We start from the raw sequence: 8498 nt of genomic DNA, 5'->3' as shown, positions 1-8498 counted from the left end.
AATTGGTAAAGATACCTCAAACTTTAATTAAAAATTGGTGTCGCTACTGGGTGCAGAAACTGGCGGTGACATTTGATAAAAGTCAGAGCTGAATTTTTTACTGCTTGCTTACTTATAGGCCGATCCCAATCTTTCAAAGCCTTCAAATGTGGTTGCCTTTGCGAATATATTAGCTTCATAGCGCTAGTTTTGGCGAATCACCTTCAGTATTTGAATGAAATTTTGTCTTTTATGCTAGATTTAATTTGCTCTCAAACTACTTTTAAATCCACCACCAAAGGATGGGGGTATATTCATTTTGTCATTCTGTTTGCAAAACATCGAAATATCCACTTCCGTCCCTATAAAGTACATATGTTCTTGGTCAGCGTAAAAATCTAAGACGATCTAGACATGTCCGTCCGTCTGTCTGTTGAAATCACGCTACAGTCTTCAAAAATAGAGATATTGAGTTGAAACTTTGCACAGATTTTTTTCCATAAGTAGGTTAAGTTCGGAGATGGGCTATATCGGACTATATCTCGATATAGCCACCATATAAACCGAACTGCCGATATAGGGTCTATATTTGGATATGGCTACCAAAAAGACCAATATTTTGTTCTACAAAATTGAATAATGACTTGTACTTATTAGACCACTCAATACCCGTGCTGAGTTTGGGCCAAATCGGACCATATTCCTATAAAGCTGCTATGGAAGCATAAATTATGCATTTTCACTGAATTATGATTAAAGGTGGTTTAAATATACCCCCGAGGTGGTGGGTATCCAAAGTTCGGTCCGGCCGAACTTAACGCCTTTTTACTTGTTTTTCTCACGATTCGGATCTCTCCATATGATGTTCTTCGTCCTACTGAACGTTTCACAGTTCCACATTGCTACATGCGCGATCGCCGTCCACACCCTTAACTCGGACTGCGTCGCCCCGAAAGGCTTTGATCTCACCAGAGTGTACTGAAGGCGGTCATCTGGATCTCACGATCAATTCGTCTGCTCTATTGTTACCCCTTACTGCTCTATGGCCCTACAACCTGGATGCGAATAATGCCATCATCAGAGAATGTGTCAATCTCCTTCTTAAACTTCAAGAATGTTCGTGACGTCTAATGACCAGTTTCCTGCCCGTAAAGATGTTGACACTGGCTGTCCTCGCGTTACTACCATGCATTCCTCGTTTGACTGGATTTTTGAATGCAGGGCCATATTATTTTCAGGCAGTGGGAAACGGATCTCAGTCACTGCGTTTTTAATGTAGACCCCCATGACCATTTTGATTCTCGGTTTTGATCCATCCCTGTAGCGTATTCCTTGTGAACGGGTCGATTGCACTCTCCTCTGGGATAACGTTGAAACCCCTAGGTTAACATGATCCTTCTGGTCTTTCTGCACAGCTGATGGAGATCCCTACCCTTTCTAAAAGTTATAACATCGTCTGCGTAGCAGATGGGTTAAACTCCTCCTCAACCAGCCTCCTTAATAGGTAAAATGCTTCTCTGTGGCGTGCCCTTTGCGCCTTTTCCCTTATTTGTATGTCATGAGACCAACAATTTATCCATCTGTTCCTTAGTATATGGTTTATCGAGACTCTAAAGACCGAATCCATCCGGTACTGGTATCAGGATACTCCTTAAAGCCCCTCCGATATCAATATATACCGCTAACATATCGTCTTGGACTCGAATGATTCATCTCTTTTATGCCGAACATCGTGCAAGATAGTCTCCGCATTTGTAAGAAATGTTTTTTTATACCCTCCACCATAGGAATGGGGTATATTAATTTCGTCATTCTGTTTGTAACCACTCGAAACATTCGTCTGAGACTCCATAAAAAATATATATTCTTGATCGTCGTGACATCTTATGTCGATCTACCCATGTCCGTCCGTCCGAAGAAGTAAAGCTAACCGCTTGAAATTTTGCACAAATACTTCTTATTAGTGTAGGTCGGTTGGGATTGTAAATGGGCCATATCGGTCCATGTTTTCATATAACTGCCATATAAACCGATCTTGGGACTTGACTTCTTGAGTCTATAGAGTGCGAAATTCTGGTCCGATTTGACTGAAATTTTGCACGTGGAGTTTTGGTATCACTTCCAACAATTGCGCTAAGTATAGTTTAAATCGGTCCATGTTTTGATATAGCTGCCATATAAACCGATCTTGTGTCTTGACTTCTTGAGCCTCTAGAGTGTGCAATTCTTATCCGATTGGAGTGAAATTTTGAACGACGAGTTTTGTTATGATACTCATCAACTGTACCAAGTATGGTTTAAATCGGTCCATAACCTGATATAGCCGTGGTTCATAACCTGATATAGCATATAAACAGATGTGGAGACTTGACTTCTTGAGTCACTAGAGGGCGCAATACCTATCCCATTTGGGTGAAATTTTGCATGACGTATTTTATTCTTACTTTCAACAACTTTGTCAAATAAGGTTCAAATCGGTTCATAATCTGATATAGCTGCCATATAAACCGATCTGGTATCTTGACTTTTTGAGCCTCTAGAGGTCGCAATTATTATCCGAATTGCCTGAAATTTTGTACGACAGATTCTCTCATGACCATCAACATACGTGTTTATTATGGTCTGAATCGGTCTGTAGCCCGATACAGCTTCCATATAAATCTTTCTCTCCATTTTACTTCTTGAGCCCCCAATTGCCGCACTTCTTATTTGAATTGGCTGACATTTTACACACGTCTCCAACATATAATTTAATTGTGGTCCGAGCCGGACCATATTTTGATATCGCTCTAATAGCAGAGCAAATATTTATACCCTCCACCATAAGATGGGGGGTATACTAATTTCGTCATTCTGTTTGTAACTACTCGAAATATTCGTCTGAGACCCCATAAAGTATATATATTCTTGATCGTCGTGACATTTTATGTCGATCTAGCCATGTCCGTCCGTCTGTCCGTCCGTCCGTCCGTCCGTCTGTCTGTCGAAAGCACGCTAACTTCCGAAGGAGTAAAGCTAGCCGCTTGAAATTTTGCACAAATACTTCTTATTAGTGTAGGTCGGTTGGTATTGTAAATGGGCCATATCGGTGCATGTTTTGATATAGCTGCCATATAAACCGATCTTGGGTCTTGACTTCTTGAGCCTCTAGAGTGCGCAATTCTTATCCGATTGGGATGAAATTTTGCATGACGTGTTTTGTTATGATATCCAACAACTGTGCCAAGTATAGTTCAAATCGGTTCATAACCTGATATAGCTGCCATATAAACCGATCTTGGGTCTTGACTTCTTGAGCCTCTAGGGTGCGTAATTCTTATCCGATTGGAATGAAATTTTACACGACGTGTTTTGTTATGATATCCAACAACTGTGCTAAGTATAGTTTAAATCGGTCCATAACGTGATATAGCTGCCATATAAACCGATCTTGGGTCTTGACTTCTTGAGCCTCTAGAGGGCGCAATTCTCATCCGAATGGAATGGAATTTCGCACGACGTGTTTTGTTATAATACCCAACAACTATGCCAAGTATGGTTTAAATCGGTCCATAACCTGATATAGCTGCCATATAAACCGATCTGGGGTCTTGACTTCTTGAGCCTCTAGAGGGCACAATTCTTATCCGATTTGAATGAACTCTTGCACGAGATATTTCGTTATGATATTCAACTACTGTGCCAAGTATGGTTGAAATCGGTCCATAACCTGATATAGCTGTCATATAAACAGATCTGGGGATTTGACTTCTTGAGCTTCTAGAGGGCGCAATTCTTATCCGATTTGGCTGAAATTTTGCGTGACGTATTTTATTTTTACTTTCAACAACTGTGTCAAATAAGGTTCAAATCGGTTCATAACCTGATATAGCTGCCATATAAACCGATCTGGGATCTTGACTTCTTGACCCCTAGAGGTCGCAATTATTATCCGATATGCCTGAAATTTTGTACGACGGATCCTCTCATGACCATCAACAAACGTGTTTATTATGGTCTGAATCGGTCTATAGCCCGATACAGATCCCATATAAATCGTTCTCTCTATTATACTTCGTAAGCCCCAATGGGCGCAATTCTTATACGAATTGCCTGAAATTTTACACAGGTCTCCAACATATAATTTAATTGTTGTCCGAACCGGACCATATCTTGATATCGTTTTAATACCAGAGCAACTGTTTTCTTATATCCTTTTTTGCCTAAGAAGAGATGCCAGGAAAAGAACTCGACAAATGCGATCCATGGTGGAGGGTATATAAGATTCGGCCCGGCCGAACTTAGCACGCTTTTACTTGTTTCTTCTATCCTTTTTTTGCCTAAGAAGAGATGGCGGGAAAAGAACTCGCAAATTCGATTCATAGTGAAGGGTATATAAGATTCGGTCCGGCCGAATTTAGCACGCTTTTACTTGTTTTAATTTCAGACTCCACTTTAAGCTTTAATGGGATAGCTCCCCACATTACAGTAAATCGAAGCTAAGCTACGGAATTTTTTCTTGTAGTCTATTGAAATATTTCAAAAAGAAAGCGAGCTTCTACGTTTTTTTTTTTAACAAAAACGAAGAAAAAACTTTTGCAAAATAATCAATCTTAATATATTTTTTATGTATTTCCAGGTATGTTTCACAAAGTGATCCCAAATTACTTGAAGGTGCATTCCATTTTTTTTTCCTTCTTTTTGTTTTTGGCTTTCTCATCTCCATTTGGCAACTTTTTCCTAGTTCAAAGACCAGATTTCCTTTTGGAATTTTCCCTCAACGTTAATGGGCAGGCAACGTTGGACAAAAACCGGGTGGGCGGACAGGCGCTTCATCTTAGAAATAATATTTTCAATAGCTTTAGGGTAATTCATTATAATTAAGTAAACTGTGTTCTCTTTAATGGGATACAGAGCTCATTTGATGGGTCGACCCCGGTGTGAAATTATATTTGTATGGGTGTGTAGTGTGTGTCTGTGTGGAAAGACCAGGCAAGGCGCTAGAATAGAAGAACTAATATTTTCGCTGCTTTAAAGCAATGTAATCAAGTTTGGCTAAGTAAAATAATTACACTGCAGGCCTAAGGCAGTTTTGGGAGATTTGTGCCATAGATATACCGCACCATGTCTTTCCTTTGTCTCCGGTGGGGAAAGGGAGCCAAGGATTTGATTGTTTCTCCAAGAAGAAAATACGATATAAAATAATGAACGAGCCTACCTCATTCCCTAAGCCAAGTCATATCGATTAAGCATATTTTTCTCTTTTTTTTGGTTTGGAAATCAAACAAACTTCCTCTTGCCAATCACTCTTAAAGGGTTTTGCATAAAAGCTCCCCATCCAAATAAAGTCGTAAATTTTTTCAGACATCTCATGTCTGTTATATTGCACGAATCGCAAATTTATGAAAAAGGCGAGGCAAAAAGAGTGGATACTCAGAGTTCCCTTTTGGTGAACACTCAAAGTCCCGAAGCAATTTATTAAGATGCTTCATGACGTTTTTCTCGCAGTTTTCCGTTTTACACGCCGTTGACTTCACGCCATTAAGTGCATGGGGTTTGTGTTTTTTCCGGAGTCTTTATGCACTCCGGTACTTGCTTGTTTGTTCCCATCCATCGACAACAATAATATTAACAAACAAAGCACGCGAAAAAAACGTCCTGTAAGGACTTTGTGTCAGGCACCCAGGCAACCCCAAGACTTGATGACGATACTGTTAACAACAACAACAACACCAAGCGCTACAATAGTTAGAGTTCAAGCAACAACAACAACAACGACATGCATAAATATCAAAGAGTTAGCTGACAGCATTTCCAGCAGCGTCAAAAACAACACAGGACTCTGAACCACGACATCCGCTCCCACACTCAGCTTAACCCATGTACCCCAGAAACGTCGTAAACAAAGCAAAGTTATGGGCCTTAGCGGCAAGCAGTGTTGCCACTTCAAGATTTATTATTCATCTGTGGCACACTTTTCTGTGTGACACATTGTACCACCGTATCCTTCGAGTCGCTCAGGAAATGATGGCATTTAAATTTAATTGATGCAACAATGTGAATCTTTTCGCATGTTTTGCGAATACAAATAATTTTCGAAACTAGCATTATTCGCATAAAACTAAACTTTGAATATCTAAGAACTTAAAACGGAGCACAGAGCTCAAGGTCCATATACAACAGTTAAAGCAGGACACAGTGGTTCAGAAACTTGAGTTAGAATAGTTTCTTTTTATACGAGTATTTCTACAAAAAACTTGACTTATTTCCTTTTATATACACCATCGAATGAGTCTTACTATATTTCCCTTTCCTCTATCTTAAGCTTAAACTTTAATCAGACTACACTCATTGATTTGAGAGAAGAATTCCCTGTTTCTAAATGGAATGCTCATGAAAATTTAATAGTAGATAGTGTGCAAAAGGATATGGAAAGATGGTACATAAATAAACCAGTAAGGAAAGGCAAAAGTCGGGTGCAGCCGACTATATAATGCCCTACACCTACCCTACAATAAAAAATTCAGGCAATATAAAAATATATATGTATATAAGAGCTATATTTAAATCTGAACCGTCTTTCAGAAAAATCGTTTGAAATTTGTTGTTACTAAGGCCGTATAAGTGCAAACCGGCGATAAATACGTATGGGTGCTACATCCAAATTTGAACCGATTTTGATGAAATCTCGCAGATATGTTAAGATTAGTAACAAAATAATCCTTGTCAAATTTTGTGCAGATCGGTTGAAAATTGTAGTTACTACGGCAATTTAAGTGCAAAACGTGCCATACATATATATGGGAGCTATACCTAAATCTGAACAGATTTTGATGAAATCTTGTAGATATATTAGGACCAGCAAGGAAACATTCCATGTCAAATTTTGCGCATATATATGGGAGCTATATCTAAATCTAAACCGATTTCAATCAAATGTTGCACAAATATTGGTACGTCAAGAAAAACACTTTGTGCCAAATTTTGTAAGGATCGGACCAAAATTGCGGCTTCTACAGCTTTAAAAAGGCACATCGGATGAAAGATATATATGGGAGCTATATTTATATCTGAACCGATTTTTTTCAAAATCAATAGCGTTCGTCCTTGAACCAGATAAGAGACTAATGCAAAATTTTGTGAAAATCGGACAGAAATGCGACCTGTACCTTGATTACAAGAATACATGGACAGACAGACAGACGGACATAGCTAAGTCGAATAAGGGAGTGATTCTAAGCCGATCGGTATATATATAGATGGGTCTAGCTCTTCTCCTTCTTAGCGTTGCAAATAAATGCACAAACTTATAATACCCTGTACCACAGTGGTGGTGTAGGGTATAAAAAAGTGAACCCATTGTTCAGATAAAATTTGTTATACCCTCCACCATAGGATGGGGGGTATACTAATTTCGTCATTCTGTTTTTACTACTCGAAATATTCGTCTGAGACCCCATAAAGTATACGTATTCTTCATCTTCGCGACATTTTATGTCGATCTAGCTATGTCCGTCCGGCCGTCTGTCTGTCGAAAGCACGCTAACTTCCGAAGGAGTAAAGCTAGCCGCTTGAAATTTTGCACAAATACTTCTTATTAGTGTAGGTCGGTTGGAATTGTAAATGGGTCATATCGGTCCATGTTTTCATATAGCTGCCATATAAACCGATTTTTGAGTCTTGATTTCTTGATCCTCTAGAGTGCGCGATTCTTATCCGATTGGAATGAAATTTTGCACGACGTGTTTTGTTATGACTTACAACAACTTTGTCAAGTATGGTTCAAATCGATCAATAATCTGATATAGCTGGCATATAAACCGATCTTGGGTATTGACTTCTTGAGCTTCTAGAGTGCGCAATTCTTATCCGATTTGAATGAAATTTTGCACAAAGTATTTTGTCATGATATGTAACTACTATGACAAGTATATTTCAAATCGGTTCATAATCTGATAGAGCTGCCATATAAACCGATCTTGGTTCTTGACTTCTTGAGCTTCTAGAGTGCGCAATTCTTATCCGATTGGAATGAAATTTTGCACGATGTGTTTTGTTATGGTATCCATGACTTACAACAACTTTGTCTAGTATGGTTCAAATCAGTCCTTAACCTGATATAGCTGCTATATAAACCGATCTTGGGTCTTGACTCTTGAGCCTCTAGAGGGCGCAATTCTTATCCGATTGGAATGAAATTTCATTTGTTTTCCTATGATATACAACAACAGTGCCAAGTATGGTTCAAACCGGTTCATACCTGATATAGCTGTCATATAAACCGATCTTGGGTCTTGACTTCTTGAGCCTCTAGAGGGCACAATTCCTATCCGATTTGGCTGAAATTTTACATGACGTATTTTATTGTGACTTTCAACAACTGTGTCAAATAGGGTTCAAATCGGTTCATAACCTGATATAGCTGCCATGTAAACCGATCTGGGATCTTGACTTCTTGACCCTTGAGAGGTCGCAATTATTATCCGATTTGCCTGAAATTTTGTACGACGGATCCTCTCATGATCATCAACATACGTGTT

The sequence above is a fragment of the Stomoxys calcitrans genome, chromosome 2 (assembly GCF_963082655.1).
Source record: "Stomoxys calcitrans chromosome 2, idStoCalc2.1, whole genome shotgun sequence".
Taxonomy (NCBI): Eukaryota; Metazoa; Arthropoda; class Insecta; order Diptera; family Muscidae; genus Stomoxys; species Stomoxys calcitrans.
Note: the sequence above shows the minus strand (reverse complement) of the source record.